Source organism: Pseudophryne corroboree, unplaced genomic scaffold, assembly GCF_028390025.1.
Source record: "Pseudophryne corroboree isolate aPseCor3 unplaced genomic scaffold, aPseCor3.hap2 scaffold_572, whole genome shotgun sequence".
NCBI lineage: Eukaryota > Metazoa > Chordata > Amphibia > Anura > Myobatrachidae > Pseudophryne > Pseudophryne corroboree.
Window position 1 is genome coordinate 167,187 of NW_026970171.1, and position 18,477 is coordinate 185,663.

General features: G+C 48.3%; 20 non-coding genes and 2 pseudogenes across 20 annotated transcripts; all 22 read left to right on the top strand.

Moving 5' to 3' along the window:
- Nucleotides 1-216: 216 nt before the first annotated feature.
- LOC135033516 (U1 spliceosomal RNA) lies at nt 217-380 on the top strand. The gene has a single exon (XR_010228876.1). It is a non-coding gene; the product is annotated as a U1 spliceosomal RNA (small nuclear RNA).
- Nucleotides 381-532: 152 nt separating this feature from the next.
- On the top strand, nt 533-684 carry LOC135033542 (U1 spliceosomal RNA; annotated as a pseudogene).
- Nucleotides 685-1,366: 682 nt separating this feature from the next.
- On the top strand, nt 1,367-1,530 carry LOC135033510 (U1 spliceosomal RNA). The gene has a single exon (XR_010228870.1). It is a non-coding gene; the product is annotated as a U1 spliceosomal RNA (small nuclear RNA).
- A 152-nt stretch (nt 1,531-1,682) lies between these two features.
- On the top strand, nt 1,683-1,845 carry LOC135033543 (U1 spliceosomal RNA). The gene has a single exon (XR_010228901.1). It is a non-coding gene; the product is annotated as a U1 spliceosomal RNA (small nuclear RNA).
- A 674-nt stretch (nt 1,846-2,519) lies between these two features.
- On the top strand, nt 2,520-2,683 carry LOC135033521 (U1 spliceosomal RNA). The gene has a single exon (XR_010228881.1). It is a non-coding gene; the product is annotated as a U1 spliceosomal RNA (small nuclear RNA).
- Nucleotides 2,684-2,835: 152 nt separating this feature from the next.
- LOC135033550 (U1 spliceosomal RNA) lies at nt 2,836-2,998 on the top strand. The gene has a single exon (XR_010228908.1). It is a non-coding gene; the product is annotated as a U1 spliceosomal RNA (small nuclear RNA).
- Nucleotides 2,999-3,669: 671 nt separating this feature from the next.
- Nucleotides 3,670-3,833, top strand: LOC135033517 (U1 spliceosomal RNA). Its single transcript, XR_010228877.1, has one exon. It is a non-coding gene; the product is annotated as a U1 spliceosomal RNA (small nuclear RNA).
- Nucleotides 3,834-3,985: 152 nt separating this feature from the next.
- Nucleotides 3,986-4,148, top strand: LOC135033544 (U1 spliceosomal RNA). Its single transcript, XR_010228902.1, has one exon. It is a non-coding gene; the product is annotated as a U1 spliceosomal RNA (small nuclear RNA).
- A 672-nt stretch (nt 4,149-4,820) lies between these two features.
- LOC135033551 (U1 spliceosomal RNA) lies at nt 4,821-4,984 on the top strand. The gene has a single exon (XR_010228909.1). It is a non-coding gene; the product is annotated as a U1 spliceosomal RNA (small nuclear RNA).
- Nucleotides 4,985-5,136: 152 nt separating this feature from the next.
- On the top strand, nt 5,137-5,299 carry LOC135033495 (U1 spliceosomal RNA). The gene has a single exon (XR_010228856.1). It is a non-coding gene; the product is annotated as a U1 spliceosomal RNA (small nuclear RNA).
- Nucleotides 5,300-5,969: 670 nt separating this feature from the next.
- LOC135033515 (U1 spliceosomal RNA) lies at nt 5,970-6,133 on the top strand. The gene has a single exon (XR_010228875.1). It is a non-coding gene; the product is annotated as a U1 spliceosomal RNA (small nuclear RNA).
- Nucleotides 6,134-7,089: 956 nt separating this feature from the next.
- LOC135033520 (U1 spliceosomal RNA) lies at nt 7,090-7,253 on the top strand. The gene has a single exon (XR_010228880.1). It is a non-coding gene; the product is annotated as a U1 spliceosomal RNA (small nuclear RNA).
- Nucleotides 7,254-8,209: 956 nt separating this feature from the next.
- LOC135033500 (U1 spliceosomal RNA) lies at nt 8,210-8,373 on the top strand. The gene has a single exon (XR_010228861.1). It is a non-coding gene; the product is annotated as a U1 spliceosomal RNA (small nuclear RNA).
- Nucleotides 8,374-8,525: 152 nt separating this feature from the next.
- On the top strand, nt 8,526-8,688 carry LOC135033548 (U1 spliceosomal RNA). Its single transcript, XR_010228906.1, has one exon. It is a non-coding gene; the product is annotated as a U1 spliceosomal RNA (small nuclear RNA).
- A 674-nt stretch (nt 8,689-9,362) lies between these two features.
- Nucleotides 9,363-9,526, top strand: LOC135033537 (U1 spliceosomal RNA). The gene has a single exon (XR_010228896.1). It is a non-coding gene; the product is annotated as a U1 spliceosomal RNA (small nuclear RNA).
- A 152-nt stretch (nt 9,527-9,678) lies between these two features.
- On the top strand, nt 9,679-9,841 carry LOC135033508 (U1 spliceosomal RNA). Its single transcript, XR_010228868.1, has one exon. It is a non-coding gene; the product is annotated as a U1 spliceosomal RNA (small nuclear RNA).
- A 2,624-nt stretch (nt 9,842-12,465) lies between these two features.
- On the top strand, nt 12,466-12,629 carry LOC135033519 (U1 spliceosomal RNA). The gene has a single exon (XR_010228879.1). It is a non-coding gene; the product is annotated as a U1 spliceosomal RNA (small nuclear RNA).
- A 152-nt stretch (nt 12,630-12,781) lies between these two features.
- On the top strand, nt 12,782-12,923 carry LOC135033501 (U1 spliceosomal RNA; annotated as a pseudogene).
- Nucleotides 12,924-13,617: 694 nt separating this feature from the next.
- On the top strand, nt 13,618-13,781 carry LOC135033527 (U1 spliceosomal RNA). The gene has a single exon (XR_010228887.1). It is a non-coding gene; the product is annotated as a U1 spliceosomal RNA (small nuclear RNA).
- Nucleotides 13,782-13,933: 152 nt separating this feature from the next.
- On the top strand, nt 13,934-14,096 carry LOC135033498 (U1 spliceosomal RNA). Its single transcript, XR_010228859.1, has one exon. It is a non-coding gene; the product is annotated as a U1 spliceosomal RNA (small nuclear RNA).
- A 671-nt stretch (nt 14,097-14,767) lies between these two features.
- Nucleotides 14,768-14,931, top strand: LOC135033536 (U1 spliceosomal RNA). The gene has a single exon (XR_010228895.1). It is a non-coding gene; the product is annotated as a U1 spliceosomal RNA (small nuclear RNA).
- A 152-nt stretch (nt 14,932-15,083) lies between these two features.
- LOC135033509 (U1 spliceosomal RNA) lies at nt 15,084-15,246 on the top strand. Its single transcript, XR_010228869.1, has one exon. It is a non-coding gene; the product is annotated as a U1 spliceosomal RNA (small nuclear RNA).
- The last annotated feature ends 3,231 nt before the right edge of the window (nt 15,247-18,477 follow it).

The window sequence follows — 18,477 nt, forward strand, 5'->3', positions numbered from 1 at the left end:
CAGCATACTCTAGGACATTAGAGAAACTAGAATTTTAGTTTGGGGGTGCTTCAGTATTAGGCAGCCTTCTGCCCTCCCATGTTCATCTAAAAAAGATGTGTTCTCCCTGCAGTTGTTGTCCCCAGATGAGAGTTCCCTTGTGCTGCCTCAGTTGAATCTCCTTTACTTGACAGAGATGTGCCTGAGCAGCGGCCCTCCCCAGCCCTATCCCAAATCATACTTATTTTGCATAGGAGATACCATGGTCATGAAGATTGTTCTCCCAGGGTGAGGTTCATTCATTGCATTCTGGGTATGCTGACTCCTGTGATTTCCCCAAATGGGGGAAACTCGACTGCATTATTTGTGGTAGTGGGGGACTGTGTTTGTGCTTTCCTCTGGTCAGCTCTGGTAAAAGTCAGATTTCTTTGTCTCAGATCTTCCTCTAGCCTTGTTTTTCTTTCGAGAGTTCCCTTGTGCTGCCTCAGTTGGATCTCCTTCACTTGACAGGGGGGTGCCCGAGCAGCGACCCTCCCCAGCTCTAGCCCAACTCCTACTTACCTGCCAGGTGAGATACTATGATCATGAAGGTGCTTCTCCCAGGGCAAGGCTCACCCATTGCACTCTGGGTGTGCTGCTCCTGCGATTTCCCCAAATGTGGGAAACTTGACTGCATAATTTGTGTTTCCCGTGGTCGGATCTCGTATAATTCAGATCTCTTTGTCTCAGGTCTCTCTCCAGCCTAGTTTGCTGTCTGTTTCCACTTCTCTTTTCTTGAGCCGTTCCCTTCTATGCCCTTGCGCACGATCCTGACTTCTCCCGTCTGCTTACTTTGTGCCTTCCAATGCACAATGCAAACTACAGGTAGTGCTGCAGGGCCCACACCCTTTTACTTGCCGTACAGAGCAGCTCTGGAGCTGTTACAGTGCCCAGCTACTGCAAGAAATCAGCTTGAATGCTTCAGGGGCTGGGGCATAGCCAATATGAGCCCCACACCGAAGGAGGGTGGAGGTGTTTAATGCAAACTAGGGGTCAGCCAAGCGCCGCAAAAGGCCGCCATGCCCTGCACGCCCCTTTTCTCTTTTCATATGCAGACGAGGGTTGAAGCCAACTTTGACCCACTGCTTGGATGACATCACCATATGCAAACCCATCTGCTGCAGGCCTTCCCCCAGGAATGCTTGCACTTGTTGTTGCATTTGGTTTGTTGTTTGGGGGTGCTTCAGTATTAGGCAGCCTTCTGCCCTCCCATGTTCATCTGAAAATATGTGTTCTCCCTGCAGTTGTTGTCCCCAGATGAGAGTTCCCTTGTGCTGCCTCAGTTGAATCTCCTTTACTTGACAGAGATGTGCCTGAGCAGCGGCCCTCCCCAGCCCTATCCCAAATCATACTTATTTTGCATAGGAGATACCATGGTCATGAAGATTGTTCTCCCAGGGTGAGGTTCATTCATTGCATTCTGGGTATGCTGACCTCTGTGATTTCCCCAAATGTGGGAAACTCGACTGCATTATTTGTGGTAGTGGGGGACTGTGTTTGTGCTTTCCTCTGGTCAGCTCTGGTAAAAGTCAGATTTCTTTGTCTCAGATCTTCCTCTAGCCTTGTTTTTCTTTCGAGAGTTCCCTTGTGCTGCCTCAGTTGGATCTCCTTCACTTGACAGGGGGGTGCCCGAGCAGCGACCCTCCCCAGCTCTAGCCCAACTCCTACTTACCTGCCAGGTGAGATACTATGATCATGAAGGTGCTTCTCCCAGGGCAAGGCTCACCCATTGCACTCTGGGTGTGCTGCTCCTGCGATTTCCCCAAATGTGGGAAACTTGACTGCATAATTTGTGTTTCACCTGGTCGGCTCTCGTATAATTCAGATCTCTTTGTCTCAGGTCTCTCTCCAGCCTAGTTTGCTGTCTGTTTCCACTTCTTTTTTCTTGAGCCCCTCCCTTTTATACCCTTGTGCACTATCCTGACTTCTCCTCCCGTCTGCTTACTTTGTGCCTTCCAATGCACAATGCAAACTACAGGTAGTGCTGCAGGGCCCACACCCTTTTACTTGCCTTACAGAGCAGCTCTGGAGCTGTTACAGTGCCCAGCTGCTGCAAGAAATCAGCTTGAATGCTTCAGGGGCTGGGGCATAGCCAACATGAGCCCCACACCGAAGGAGGGTGGAGGTGTTCAATGCAAACTAGGGGTCAGCCAAGCTCCGCAAAAGGCCGCCATGCCATGCACGCCCCTTTTCTCTTTTCATATGCAGACGAGGGTTGAAGCCAACTTTGACCAACTGCTTGGATGACATCACCATATGCAAATCCATCTGCGGCAGGCCTTCCCCCAGGAATGCTTGCACTAGTTGTTGCATTTGGTTTGTTGTTTGGGGGTGCTTCAGTATTAGGCAGCCTTCTGCCCTCCCATGTTCATCTGAAAATATGTGTTTTCCCTGCAGTTGTTGTCCCCAGGTGAGAGTTCCCTTGTGCTGCCTCAGTTGAATCTCCTTTACTTGACAGAGATGTGCCTGAGCAGCGGCCCTCCCCAGCCCTATCCCAAATCATACTTATTTTGCATAGGAGATACCATGGTCATGAAGATTGTTCTCCCAGGGTTAGGTTCATTCATTGCATTCTGGGTATGCTGACCCCTGTGATTTCCCCAAATGTGGGAAACTTGACTGCATTATTTGTGGTAGTGGGGGCCTGTGTTTGTGCTTTCCTCTGGTCAGCTCTGGTAAAAGTCAGATTTCTTTGTTTCAGATCTTCCTCTAGCCTTGTTCTTCTTTCGAGAGTTCCCTTGTGCTGCCTCAGTTGGATCTCCTTCTCTTGACAGGGGGGTGCCCGAGCAGCGACCCTTCCCAGCTCTAGCCCAACTCCTACTTACCTGCCAGGTGAGATACTATGATCATGAAGTTGCTTCTCCCAGGGCAAGGCTCACCCATTGCACTCTGGGTGTGCTGCCCCTGCGATTTCCCCAAATGTGGGACACTTGACTGCATAATTTGTGTTTCACCTGGTCGGCTCTCGTATAATTCAGATCTCTTTGTCTCAGGTCTCTCTCCAGCCTAGTTTGCTGTCTGTTTCCACTTCTCTTTTCTTGAGCCGCTCCCTTCTATGCCCTTGTGCACTATCCTGACTTCTCCCGTCTGCTTACTTTGTGCCTTCCAACGCACAATGCAAACTACAGGTAGTGCTGCAGGGCCCATACCCTTTTACTTGCCTTACAGAGCAGCTCTGGAGCTGTTACAGTGCCCAGCTGCTGCAAGAAATCAGCTTAAATGCTTCAGGGGCTGGGGCATAGCCAACATGAGCCCCACACCGAAGGAGGGTGGAGGTGTTTAATGCAAACTAGGGGTCAGCCAAGCGCCGCAAAAGGCCGCCATGCCCTGCACGCCCCTTTTCTCTTTTGATATGCAGACAAGGGTTGAAGTCAACTTTGACCCACTGCTTGGATGACATCACCATATGCAAATCCATCTGCGGCAGGCCTTCCCCCAGAAATGCTTGCACTAGTTGTTGCATTTGGTTTGTTGTTTGGGGGTGCTTCAGTATTAGGCAGCCTTCTGCCCTCCCATGTTCATCTGAAAATATGTGTTCTCCCTGCAGTTGTTGTCCCCAGATGAGAGTTCCCTTGTGCTGCCTCAGTTGAATCTCCTTTACTTGACAGAGATGTGCCTGAGCAGCGGCCCTCCCCAGCCCTATCCCAAATCATACTTATTTTGCATAGGAGATACCATGGTCATGAAGATTGATCTCCCAGGGTTAGGTTCATTCATTGCATTCTGGGTATGCTGACCCCTGTGATTTCCCCAAATGTGGGAAACTCGACTGCATTATTTGTGGTAGTGGGGGACTGTGTTTGTGCTTTCCTCTGGTCAGCTCTGGTAAAAGTCAGATTTCTTTGTCTCAGATCTTCCTCTAGCCTTGTTCTTCTTTCGAGAGTTCCCTTGTGCTGCCTCAGTTGGATCTCCTTCACTTGACAGGGGGGTGCCCGAGCAGCGACCCTCCCCAGCTCTAGCCCAACTCCTACTTACCTGCCAGGTGAGATACTATGATCATGAAGTTGCTTCTCCCAGGGCAAGGCTCACCCATTGCACTCTGGGTGTGCTGCCCCTGCGATTTCCCCAAATGTGGGAAACTTGACTGCATAATTTGTGTTTCCCCTGGTCGGTTCTCATATAATTCAGATCTCTTTGTCTCAGGTCTCTCTCCAGCCTAGTTTGCTGTCTGTTTCCACTTCTTTTTTTTTGAGCCCCTCCCTTCTATACCCTTGTGCACTATCCTGACTTCTCCTCCCATCCGCTTACTTTGTACCTTACAATGCACAATGCAAACTACAGGTAGTGCTGCAGGGCCCACACCCTTTTACTTGCCTTACAGAGCAGCTCTGGAGCTGTTACAGTGCCAAGCTGCTGCAAGAAATCAGCTTGAATGCTTCAGGGGCTGGGGCATGGCCAACATGAGCCCCACACCGAAGGAGGGTGGGGGTGTTTAATGCGAACTAAGGGTCATCCAAGCGCCGTAAAAGGCCGCCATGCCCTGCATACCCCTTTTCTCTTTTCATATGCAGATGAGGGTTCCAGCCAACTTTGGCCCACTGCTTGGATGACATCACCGTATGCAAATCCGTCTTCTGCAGACCTTCCCCCAGGAATGCTTGTACTAGTTGTTGCATTTGGTTTTTTGTTTGGGGGTGCTTCAGTATTAGGCAGCCTTCTGCCCTCCCATGTTCATCTGAAAATGTGTTCTCCCTGCAGTTGTTGTCCCCAGATGAGAGTTCCCTTGTGCTGCCTCAGTTGAATCTCCTTTACTTGACAGAGATGTGCCTGAGCAGCGGCCCTCCCCAGCCATATCCCAAATCATACTTATTTTGCATAGGAGATACCATGGTCATGAAGATTGTTCTCCCAGGGTGAGGTTCATTCATTGCATTCTGGGTATGCTGACCCCTGTGATTTCCCCAAATGTGGGAAACTCGACTGCATTATTTGTGGTAGTGGGGGACTGTGTTTGTGCTTTCCTCTGGTCAGCTCTGGTAAAAGTCAGATTTCTTTGTCTCAGATCTTCCTCTAGCCTTGTTCTTTTTTCGAGAGTTCCCTTGTGCTGCCTCAGTTGGATCTCCTTCATTTGACAGGGGGGTACCCGAGCAGCGACCCTCCCCAGCTCTAGCCCAACTCCTACTTACCTGCCAGGTGAGATACTATGATTATGAAGGTGCTTCTCCCAGGGCAAGGCTCACCCATTGCACTCTGTGTGTGCTGCTCCTGCGATTTCCCCAAATGTGGGACACTTGACTGCATAATTTGTGTTTCCCCTGGTCGGCTCTCGTATAATTCAGATCTCTTTGTCTCAGGTCTCTCTCCAGCCTAGTTTGCTGTCTGTTTCCACTTCTCTTTTCTTGAGCCGCTCCCTTCTATGCCCTTGCGCACTATCCTAACTTCTCCCGTCTGCTTACTTTGTGCCTTCCAACGCACAATGCGAACTACAGGTAGTGCTGCAGGGCCCACACCTTTTTACTTGCCTTACAGAGCAGCTCTGGAGCTGTTACAGTGCCCAGCTGCTGCAAGAAATCAGCTTGAATGCTTCAGGGGCTGGGGCATAGCCAACATGAGCCCCACACCGAAGGAGGGTGGAGGTGTTTAATGCGAACTAGGGGTCATCCAAGCGCCGCAAAAGGCCGCCATGCCCTGCATAACCCTTTTCTCTTTTCATATGCAGATGAGGGTTCCAGCCAACTTTGGCCCACTGCTTGGATGACATCACCATATGCAAATCCATCTGCGGCAGGCCTTCCCCCAGGAATGCTTGCACTAGTTGTTGCATTTGGTTTGTTGTTTGGGGGTGCTTCAGTATTAGGCAGCCTTCTGCCCTCCCATGTTCATCTGAAATATGTGTTCTCCCTGCAGTTGTTGTCCCCAGATGAGAGTTCCCTTGTGCTGCCTCAGTTGAATCTCCTTTACTTGACAGAGATGTGCCTGAGCAGCGGCCCTCCCCAGCCCTATCCCAAATCATACTTATTTTGCATAGGAGATACCATGGTCATGAAGATTGTTCTCCCAGGGTTAGGTGCATTCATTGCATTCTGGGTATGCTGACCCCTGTGATTTCCCCAAATGTGGGAAACTCGACTGCATTATTTGTGGTAGTGGGGGACTGTGTTTGTGCTTTCCTCTGGTCAGCTCTGGTAAAAGTCAGATTTCTTTGTCTCAGATCTTCCTCTAGCCTTGTTCTTCTTTCGAGAGTTCCCTTGTGCTGCCTCAGTTGGATCTCCTTCACTTGACAGGGGGCTGCTCGAGCAGCGACCCTCCCCAGCTCTAGCCCAACTCCTACTTAGTTGCTTCTCCCAGGGCAAGGCTCACCCATTGCACTCTGGGTGTGCTGTCCCTGCGATTTCCCCAAATGTGGGACACTTGACTGCATAATTTGTGTTTCACCTGGTCGGCTCTCGTATAATTCAGATCTCTTTGTCTCAGGTCTCTCTCCAGCCTAGTTTGCTGTCTGATCCACTTCTCTTTTCTTGAGCCGCTCCCTTCTATGCCCTTGTGCACTATCCTGACTTCTCCCGTCTGCTTACTTTGTGCCTTCCAACGCACAATGCAAACTACAGGTAGTGCTGCAGGGCCCATACCCTTTTACTTGCCTTACAGAGCAGCTCTGGAGCTGTTACAGTGCCCAGCTGCTGCAAGAAATCAGCTTAAATGCTTCAGGGGCTGGGGCATAGCCAACATGAGCCCCACACCGAAGGAGGGTGGAGGTGTTTAATGCGAACTAGGGGTCATCCAAGCGCCGCAAAAGGCCGCCATGCCCTGCATAACCCTTTTCTCTTTTCATATGCAGATGAGGGTTCCAGCCAACTTTGGCCCACTGCTTGGATGACATCACCATATGCAAATCCATCTGCGGCAGGCCTTCCCCCAGGAATGCTTGCACTAGTTGTTGCATTTGGTTTGTTGTTTGGGGGTGCTTCAGTTTTAGGCAGCCTTCTGCCCTCCCATGTTCATCTGAAAATATGTGTTCTCCCTGCAGTTGTTGTCCCCAGATGAGAGTTCCCTTGTGCTGCCTCAGTTGAATCTCCTTTACTTGACAGAGATGTGCCTGAGCAGCGGCCCTCCCCAGCCCTATCCCAAATCATACTTATTTTGCATAGGAGATACCATGGTCATGAAGAGTGTTCTCCCAGGGTTAGGTGCATTCATTGCATTCTGGGTATGCTGACCCCTGTGATTTCCCCAAATGTGGGAAACTCGACTGCATTATTTGTGGTAGTGGGGGACTGTGTTTGTGCTTTCCTCTGGTCAGCTCTGGTAAAAGTCAGATTTCTTTGTCTCAGATCTTCCTCTAGCCTTGTTCTTCTTTCGAGAGTTCCCTTGTGCTGCCTCAGTTGGATCTCCTTCACTTGACAGGGGGCTGCTCGAGCAGCGACCCTCCCCAGCTCTAGCCCAACTCCTACTTAGTTGCTTCTCCCAGGGCAAGGCTCACCCATTGCACTCTGGGTGTGCTGTTCCTGCGATTTCCCCAAATGTGGGACACTTGACTGCATAATTTGTGTTTCACCTGGTCGGCTCTCGTATAATTCAGATCTCTTTGTCTCAGGTCTCTCTCCAGCCTAGTTTGCTGTCTGATCCACTTCTCTTTTCTTGAGCCGCTCCCTTCTATGCCCTTGTGCACTATCCTGACTTCTCCCGTCTGCTTACTTTGTGCCTTCCAACGCACAATGCAAACTACAGGTAGTGCTGCAGGGCCCATACCCTTTTACTTGCCTTACAGAGCAGCTCTGGAGCTGTTACAGTGCCCAGCTGCTGCAAGAAATCAGCTTAAATGCTTCAGGGGCAGGGGCATAGCCAACATGAGCCCCACACCGAAGGAGGGTGGAGGTGTTTAATGCAAACTAGGGGTCAGCCAAGCGCCGCAAAAGGCCGCCATGCCCTGCACGCCCCTTTTCTCTTTTGATATGCAGACAAGGGTTGAAGTCAACTTTGACCCACTGCTTGGATGACATCACCATATGCAAATCCATCTGCGGCAGGCCTTCCCCCAGAAATGCTTGCACTAGTTGTTGCATTTGGTTTGTTGTTTGGGGGTGCTTCAGTATTAGGCAGCCTTCTGCCCTCCCATGTTCATCTGAAAATATGTGTTCTCCCTGCAGTTGTTGTCCCCAGATGAGAGTTCCCTTGTGCTGCCTCAGTTGAATCTCCTTTACTTGACAGAGATGTGCCTGAGCAGCGGCCCTCCCCAGCCCTATCCCAAATCATACTTATTTTGCATAGGAGATACCATGGTCATGAAGATTGTTCTCCCAGGGTTAGGTTCATTCATTGCATTCTGGGTATGCTGACCCCTGTGATTTCCCCAAATGTGGGAAACTCGACTGCATTATTTGTGGTAGTGGGGGACTGTGTTTGTGCTTTCCTCTGGTCAGCTCTGGTAAAAGTCAGATTTCTTTGTCTCAGATCTTCCTCTAGCCTTGTTCTTCTTTCGAGAGTTCCCTTGTGCTGCCTCAGTTGGATCTCCTTCACTTGACAGGGGGGTGCCCGAGCAGCGACCCTCCCCAGCTCTAGCCCAACTCCTACTTACCTGCCAGGTGAGATACTATGATCATGAAGTTGCTTCTCCCAGGGCAAGGCTCACCCATTGCACTCTGGGTGTGCTGCCCCTGCGATTTCCCCAAATGTGGGAAATTTGACTGCATAATTTGTGTTTCCTCTGGTCGGCTCTCATATAATTCAGATCTCTTTGTCTCAGGTCTCTCTCCAGCCTAGTTTGCTGTCTGTTTCCACTTCTTTTTTCTTGAGCCCCTCCCTTCTATACCCTTGTGCACTATCCTGACTTCTCCTCCCGTCTGCTTACTTTGTGCCTTCCAACGCACAATGCAAACTACAGGTAGTGCTGCAGGGCCCACACCCTATTACTTGCCTTACAGAGCAGCTCTGGAGCTGTTACAGTGCCCAGCTGCTGCAAGAAATCAGCTTGAATGCTTCAGGGGCTGGGGCATAGCCATCATGAGCCCCACACCGAAGGAGGGTGGAGGTGTTTAATGCGAACTAGGGGTCATCCAAGCACCGCAAAAGGCCGCCATGCCCTGCATGCCAATTTTCTCTTTTCATATGCAGACGAGGGTTGAAGCCAACTTTGACCCACTGCTTGGATGACATCACCATATGCAAATCCATCTGCTGCAGGCCTTCCCCCAGGAATGCTTGCACTAGTTGTTGCATTTGGTTTGTTGTTTGGGGTTGCTTCAGTATTAGGCAGCCTTCTGCCCTCCCATGTTCATCTGAAAATATGTGTACCTCCTGCAGTTGTTGTCCCCAGATGAGAGTTCCCTTGTGCTGCCTCAGTTGAATCTCCTTTACTTGACAGAGATGTGCCTGAGCAGCGGCCCTCCCCAGCCCTATCCCAAATCATACTTATTTTGCATAGGAGATATCATGGTCATGAAGATTGTTCTACCAGGGTGAGGTTCATTCATTGCATTCTGGGTATGCTGACCCCTGTTATTTCCCCAAATGTGGTAAACTTGACAGCATTATTTGTGGTAGTGGGGGACTGTGTTTGTGCTTTCCTCTGGTCAGCTCTGGTAAAAGTCAGATTTCTTTGTCTCAGATCTTCCTCTAGCCTTGTTCTTCTTTCGAGAGTTCCCTTGTGCTGCCACAGTTGGATCTCCTTCACTTGACAGGGGGGTGCCCGAGCAGCGACCCTCCCCAGCTCTAGCCCAACTCCTTCTTACCTGCTAGGTAAGATACTATGATCATGAAGGTGCTTCTCCCAGGGCAAGGCTCACCAATTGCACTCTGGGTGTGCTGCTCCTGCGATTTCCCCAAATGTGGGAAACTTGACTGCATAATTTGTGTTTCCCCTGGTTGGCTCTCGTATAATTCAGATCTCTTTGTCTCATGTCTCTCTCCAGCCTAGTTTGCTGTCTGTTTACACTTCTCTTTTCTTGAGCCACTCCCTTCTATGCCCTTGCGCACTATCTTGACTTCTCCCGTCTGCTTACTTTGTGCCTTCCAACGCACAATGCGAACTACAGGTAGTGCTGCAGGGCCCACACCCTTTTAGTTGCCTTACAGAGCAGCTCTGGAGCTATTACAGTGCCCAGCTGCTGCAAGTAATCAGCTTGAATGCTTCAGGGGCTGGGGCATAGCCAACATGAGCCCCACACCGAAGTAGGGTGGAGGTGTTTAATGCGAACTAGGGGTCATCCAAGCGCCGCAAAAGGCCGCCATGCCCTGCACGCCCCTTTTCTCTTTTCATATGCAGACGAGGGTTGAAGCCAACTTTGACCCACTGCTTGGATGACATCACCATATGCAAATCCATCTGCTGCAGGCCTTCCCCCAGGAATGCTTGTACTAGTTGTTGCATTTGGTTTGTTGTTTGGGGGTGCTTCAGTATTAGGCAGCCTTCTGCCCTCCCATGTTCATCTGAAAATATGTGTTCTCCCTGCAGTTGTTGTCCCCAGATGAGAGTTCCCTTGTGCTGCCTCAGTTGAATCTCCTTTACTTGACAAGGGAGGCATTTTGGATTTTTTCTTTGGGTACCCTTACACCTGATGGTCTGAATGAGAGCATCGAACTGAACAACATTGGCAGTCTCTGAAGATTTTATCTATTGATTTACCTAATATATTATTTATTGAATATCCATTTATTGTATGTTTAATAAATAAACAAAATTATTAGAAGTAGCTATTTTGGAAACAGCTTTCCTCTTAGGATGAAACTGTATAACCCTGTTGTGTGTATTTCTTTAAAGTTCCTTAGTAAAATCCACTAGTAATGATGAACATCAGATTTCTTCCTCCATCCTCTTTTTACACTTTCTCTTGGTTCTATATATATATTTTTTTTTCTATTTTTATTATTTTCCCCTCCTTCTCCCAAAAGGCCCCCCTCCCTCCCCCCCCCTCCCTGTTTTAAATTTTAAAATCTTTAAATATTTAAATCTTCGAATCCTTAAATTGTCTGTTTAATATTTATTTTTTCTTCAATTCTTTTTGTTGTTTAAACAGCAATGTAATTATTCCAGGGGTTAAAATAATGAAATATAGAAATAATATTAACAAAAATTAAAGGTAAAAATGAATTGATAGAATGATCCCATTAAAAGTAAATAAATAATATTGATGTTAAGCTGAGCGGGTTGAATTCGAACATGGGACTAGCTGCATAGAATGCAGGTGATGTTTCCCCTGCGCCACAAGAACTGCTTTAGTAGTGGCCTGGATTTATGTTACCCTAAAAGGTTTTATATAAGTAAATGGGGATCCTTAGTGCTGAGTCTCTGAATTATGTATATGTGATTATAGATATGAGGTATTGATTGAAAGATTATAGGTTAATCTGTATATAGATTATATATTTTCTGTTATTTTTTAAACCACCTTGTTGCTTATTTTATTATTATTTTTAATCACCATGTTGCTTATTTTTATATTATGAAATGCCTTTATATGTGCAAATGCAATTAGAAAGTTGTTCCATATGTGAGTCATTACATGTATGCATCCAATTAGTACATGTATGTATCCAATCAACTAATTAGTAATACTATTGGTCCGGTGCATTTTAAAAAGAGCCTGCTAGGCTGCTGATGTATCCTCTGACGAAACCGCTCTTGGATAACAGCGGAGAAACGCGTAAGGAAGGTGATTACCGGACACTCTGATTGCTGAGATATAAGCCCGTTCATGAACGAGCTACATCACGGCGGACGTCTGATGTAAAGACAGCGGTGAAGGGGAAAAAGCAATTTGAGACCGAGCAAAAGGAGGTCTCTACCCACGGCAGGAAGAAATATCCCGACCGCGAGTGCCAATAAGATCCAGCCACGGTTAACGGGGGTCGTAGCATACCGCTGTGTTTCACCAACCATCACAGCGCTCTCCCCCTGTTTTCTTTCATTACTCACGTGAGTTACATATGAACTTTAACTGCAGTAAATAAGAGGCGTTGGTTACAACTGTTGCTGTTCATCCACAAGAAGGAATTTAATGTATCAATTACAATTGGAAAGTAATGATTAAATTACAACAGCTGTATCCAGGAGGATTTTTTGGACACTTTAATAAACATTCCGTTGTCATCAAGGGCAATATGAAATAGATCCTGATTACATTTAGATATGGATAGTGGTGCCTATATATGTTGACTCCATTGTATTTTATTGAATGTGGGTTTCTTCTGTCTATATATATTTTTTAAAAATAAAGAGCTTGTATATTTTATTTTTTGCGCTCCCTTGATAACAAGTGTGATTATCTTTAAAATTTGGTTTATTATTAGTAGAACAGTACTACCTATGGGAGCACCATTTTATAATATATGGTGAAAATTAATAGATGTATAAAGATTAAATAAGCAACAAATTGGTGAAATAGATAAGTTTTGATAGGAGCACTGGGTTCTATATATATATTGACATTTGGTTATATATATGTATAGACTTTATAAATTCTTGACAGAGATGTGCCTGAGCAGCGGCCCTCCCCAGCCCTATCCCAAATCATACTTATTTTGCATAGGAGATACCATGGTCATGAAGATTGTTCTCCCAGGGTGAGGTTCATTCATTGCATTCTGGGTTTGCTGACCCCTGTGATTTCCACAAATGTGGGAAACTCGACTGCATTATTTGTGGTAGTGGGGGACTGTGTTTGTTCTTTCCTCTGGTCAGCTCTGGTAAAAGTCAGATTTATTTGTCTTAGATCTTCCTCTAGCCTTGTTCTTCTATCGAGAGTTTCCTTGTGCTGCCTCAGTTGGATCTACTTCACTTGACAGGGGGGTGCCCGAGCAGCGACCCTCCCCAGCTCTAGCCCAACTCCTACTTACCTGCCAGGTGAGATACTATGATCATGAAGTTGCTTCTCCCAGGACAAGGATCACCCATTGCACTCTGGGTGTGCTGCTCCTGCGATTTTTCCAAATGTGGGAAACTTGACTGCATAATTTGTGTTTCCCCTGGTCAGCTCTCATATAATTCAGATCTCTTTGTCTCAGGTCTCTCTCCAGCCTAGTTTGCTGTCTGTTTCCACTTCTTTTTTCTTGAGCCCCTCCCTTCTATACCCTAGTGCACTATCCTGACTTCTCCTCCCGTCTGCTTACTTAGTGCCTTACAATGCACAATGCAAACTACAGGTAGTGCTGCAGGGCCCACACCCTTTTACTTGCCTTACAGAGCAGCTCTGGAGCTGTTACAGTACCCAGCTGCTGCAAGAAATCAGCTTGAATGCTTCAGGGGCTGGGGCATAGCCAACATGAGCCCCACACCGAAGGAGGGTGGAGGTGTTTAATGCGAACTAGGGGTCATCCAAGCGCCGCAAAAGGCCGCCATGCCCTGCACGCCCCTCTTCTCTATTCATATGCAGATGAGGGTTGAAGCCAACTTTGACCCACTGCTTGGATGACATCACCATATGCAAATCCATCTGCTGCAGGCCTTCCCCCAGGAATGCTTGCACTAGTTGTTGCATTTGGTTTGTTGTTTGGGGGTGCTTCAGTATTAGGCAGCCTCTGCCCTCCCATGTTCATCTGAAAATATGTGTTCTCCCTGCAGTTGTTGTCCCCAGATGAGAGTTCCCTTGTGCTGCCTCAGTTGAATCTCCTTTACTTGACAGAGATGTGCCTGAGCAGCGGCCCTCCCGAGCTCTATCCCAAATCATACTTATTTTGCATAGGAGATACCATGGTCATGAAGATTGTTTTCCCAGGGTGAGGTTCATTCATTGCATTCTGGGTATGCTGACCCCTGTGATTTCCCCAAATGTGGGAAACTGGACTGCATTATTTGTGGTAGTGAGGGACTGTGTTTGTGCTTTCCTCTGGTCAGCTCTGGTAAAAGTCAGATTTCTTTGTCTCAGATCTTCCTCTAGCCTTGTTCTTCTTTCAAGAGTTCCCTTGTGCTGCCTCAGTTTGATTTCCTTCACTTGACAGGGGGGTGCCCGAGCAGCGACCCTCCCCAGCTCTAGCCCAGCTCCTACTTACCTGCCAGGTGAGATACTATGATCATGAAGGTGCTTCTCCCAGGGCAAGGCTCACCCATTGCACTCTGGGTGTGCTACTCCTGCGGTTTCCCCAAATGTTGGACACTTGACTGCATAATTTGTGTTTCACCTGGTCGGCTCTCGTATAATTCAGATCTCTTTGTCTCAGGTCACTCTCCAGCCTAATTTGCAGTCTGTTTCCACTTCTCTTTTCTTGAGTTGCTCCCTTCTATGCCCTTGCGCACTATCCTGACTTCTCCCGTCTGCTTACTTTGTGCCTTCCAACGCACAATGCAAACTACAGGTAGTGCTGCAGGGCCCACACCCTTTTACTTGCCTTACAGAGCAGCTCTGGAGCTGTTACAGTGCCCAGCTGCTGCAAGAAATCAGCTTGAATGCTTCAGGGGCTGGGGCATAGCCATCATGAGCCCCACACCGAAGGAGGGTGGAGGTGTTTAATGCGAACTAGGGGTCATCCAAGCACCGCAAAAGGCCGCCATGCCCTGCATGCCAATTTTCTCTTTTCATATGCAGACGAGGGTTGAAGCCAACTTTGACCCACTGCTTGGATGACATCACCATATGCAAATCCATCTGCTGCAGGCCTTCCCCCAGGAATGCTTGCACTAGTTGTTGCATTTGGTTTGTTGTTTGGGGGTGCTTCAGTATTAGGCAGCCTTCTGCCCTCCCATGTTCATCTGAAAATATGTGTACCTCCTGCAGTTGTTGTCCCCAGATGAGAGTTCCCTTGTGCTGCCTCAGTTGAATCTCCTTTACTTGACAGAGATGTGCCTGAGCAGCGGCCCTCCCCAGCCCTATCCCAAATCATACTTATTTTGCATAGGAGATACCATGGTCATGAAGATTGTTCTCCCAGGGTGAGGTTCATTCATTGCATTCTGGGTATGCTGACCCCTGTTATTTCCCCAAATGTTGTAAACTTGACAGCATTATTTGTGGTAGTGGGGGACTGTGTTTGTGCTTTCCTCTGGTCAGCTCTGGTAAAAGTCAGATTTCTTTGTCTCAGATCTTCCTCTAGCCTTGTTCTTCTTTCGAGAGTTCCCTTGTGCTGCCTCAGTTGGATCTCCTTCACTTGACAGGGGGGTGCCCGAGCAGCGACCCTCCCCAGCTCTAGCCCAACTCCTTCTTACCTGCTAGGTAAGATACTATGATCATGAATGTGCTTCTCCCAGGGCAAGGCTCACCAATTGCACTCTGGGTGTGCTGCTCCTGCGATTCCCCCAAATGTGGGAAACTTGACTGCATAATTTGTGTTTCCCCTGGTCGGCTCTCGTATAATTCAGATCTCTTTGTCTCATGTCTCTCTCCAGCCTAGTTTGCTGTCTGTTTACACTTCATTTTTCTTGAGCCGCTCCCTTCTATGCCCTTGCGCACTATCCTGACTTCTCTCGTCTGCTTAATTTGTGCCTTCCAACGCACAATGCGAACTACAGGTAGTGCTGCAGGTCCCAAGCCCTTTTACTTCCCTTACAGAGCAGCTCTGGAGCTGTTACAGTGCCTAGCTGCTGCAAGAAATCAGCTTGAATTCTTCAGGGGCTGGGGCATAGCCAACATGAGCCCCACACCGAAGGAGGGTGGAGGTGTTTAATGCGAACTAGGGGTCATCCAATTGCCGCAAAAGGCCGCCATGCCCTGCACGCCCAGGGGTACAAGCTGGAATTCGAGATGTCTCCCCCCAGCCGTTTCCTAAAATATGCCTTGCTGACAACTCCCTCAGGCAGGGAGGCTGTGCTAGAGGCAATTAATAAGCGGTATTCCCAGCAGGTAATACTCAAGGTGCCCCTACTTCAATAAGGACGGGGTTACTATTCCACACGGGTTGGGGTACCGAAACCGCATGGTTCGGTGTGACCCATTTTATATTTAAAATCCTTGAACAAAAAAATTCAAGTTCAAGATGGAATCGCTCAGGGCGGTTATTCCAAGCCTGGACGAGGGGGATTACATGGTATCCTGGGACATCAAGGATGCTTACCTGCATGTCCCCATTTACCATCCTCGCCAGGAGTACCTCAGATTTGTGGTACAGGATTACCATTACCAAGTCCAGACACTGCCGTTTGGACTGTACATGGCACCGAGGGTGTTTTATTAAGGTAATGGCCGAAATGTTGATACTCCTTCAAAAAAAAGGGAGTTGTAATTATCCCGTACTTGGACAATCTCGTTATAAGGGCGAGGTCCAAGGAGCAGTTGGTAGTCGGGGTAGCACTATTTTGGAAAGTGCTACAACAGCATGGTTGGATTCTAAACAGTCCAAAGTCACAGCTGGTTCCTATGACACGTCTACTGTTCCTGGGGATGGTTCTGGACATAAACCAGAAATAGTGTTTCTCCCGGAGGAGAAAGCCAAGGAGTTGTCATCTCTAGTCAGAGACCTCCTGAAGCCAAAATAGGTAGCGGTGCATCATTGCACGCGAGTCCTGGGAAAAATGGTAGCTTCCTACGAAGCAATCCCATTAGGCAGGTACCATACAAGAACTTTTCAGAGGGACCTGTTGGACAAGTGGTCCGGATCGCATCTTCCGATGCATAGGCTGATAACCCTGTCTCCAAGGACCAGGGTATCTCTACTGTGGTGGCTGCAGAGTGCCCATCTTCAAGAGGGCCGCAGGTTCGGCATACAGGACTAGGTCCTAGTGACCATGGATTCCAGCCTTTGAGGCTGGGAGGCAGTCACACAGGGAAGAAATTTCCAGGGACTTTGGTCAAGTCAGGTTATTTCCCTACACATAAATATTCTGGACCTGAGGGCCATTTACAATGCCCTGAGGCCGGCAAGTCCTCTGCTTCAAAACCAGCCGGTACTGATCCAATCAGACAACATCACGGCAGTCGCCCATGTAAACCAACAGGGCGGCACAAGAAGCAGGATGGCGATGGCAGAAGCCACAAGGATTCTCCGATAGGCGGAAAATCATGTGTTAGCACTGTCAGCAGTGTTCATTCCCGGAGTGGACAACTGGGAAGCAGATCTTCTCAACAGACACGACCTCCACCCGGGAGAATGGGGACTTCCTCCAGAAGTCTTCCAATAGGATTGTACACCATTGGGAAAGGCCACAGGTGGACATGATGGCGTCCCGCCTCAACAAAAAGCTATAAAAGATATTGCACCGGGTCAAGGGACCCTCAGGCGATAGCTATGGACGCTCTGGTAACACCGTGGGTGTACCAGTCGGTTTATGTGTTCTCCCCTCTGCCTCTCATACCAAAGGTACTGAGAATAATAAGAAGGCGAGGAGTAAGAACGATACTCGTGGATAGCCAAGAAGAGCTTGGTACCCAGAACTTCAAGAATTTATATCGGAGGACCCATGGCCTCTGCCACTCAGACAGGACCTGCGGCAGCAGGGGCCCTGTCTGTTCCAAGACTTACCGCGGCTGCGTTTGTCGGCATGGCGGTTGAACGCCGGATCCTGAAGGAAAAGGGCATTCCGGAGGAAGTCATTCCTACGCTTACTAAAGCCAGGAAAGAGGTTACAGCAACTCATTATCACCGCATATGGCGAAAATATGTTGCATGGTGTGAGGCCGAAAGGGCCCCAACAGAGGAATTTCAACTAGGTCGATTTCTGCATTTCCTGCAAGCAGGAGTGACTATGGGCCTTAAATTGGGTTCCATTAAGGTACAGATCTCGGCTCTGTCGATTTTCTTTCAAAAAGAACTAGCTTCAGTACCTGAAGTTCAGACATTTATAAAAGGAGTGCTGCAGAGTCAGCCCCCGTTTGTGCCTCCTGTGGCACCTTGGGATCTCAACGTGGTGTTGAGTTTCTTAAAATCACATTGGTTTGAACCACTAAAAACCGTGGATCTGAAATATCTCACGTGGAAGGTGGTTATGTTATTGGCCTTGGCTTCTGCCAGGCGAGTATCAAAGTTGGCGGCTTTGTCTTGTAAAAGCCCTTATTTATTTTCCATATGGATAGGGCAGAATTGAGGACTCGTCCCCAGTTTCTCCCAAAGGTGGTGTCAGCGTTTCACCTGAACCAGCCTATTGTGGTGCCTAGGCTACTAGGGACTTGGAGGACTCCAAGTTGCTAGACGTTGTCAGGGCACTGAAAATATATGTTTCCAGAATGGCTAGAGTCAGAAAATCTGACTCGCTGTTTATCCTATATGCACCTAACAAGCTGGGTGCTCCTGCTTCTAAGCAGACTATTGCTCGTTGGATTTGTAGTACAATTCAGCTTGCACATACTGTGGCAGGCCTGCCACAGCCAAAATCTGTCAATGCCCATTCCACAAGGAAGGTGGGCTCATCTTGGGCGGCTGCCCGAGGGGTCTCGGCTTTACAACTTTGCCGAGCAGCTACTTGGTCAGGGGCAAACACGTTTGCAAAATTCTACAAATTTGATACCCTGGCTGAGGAGGACCTGGAGTTCTCTCATTCAGTGCTGCAGAGTCATCCGCACTCTCCCGCCCGTTTGGGAGCTTTGGTATAATCCCCATGGTCCTTACGGAGTTCCCAGCATCCACTAGGACGTTAGAGAAAATAAGAATTTACTCACCGGT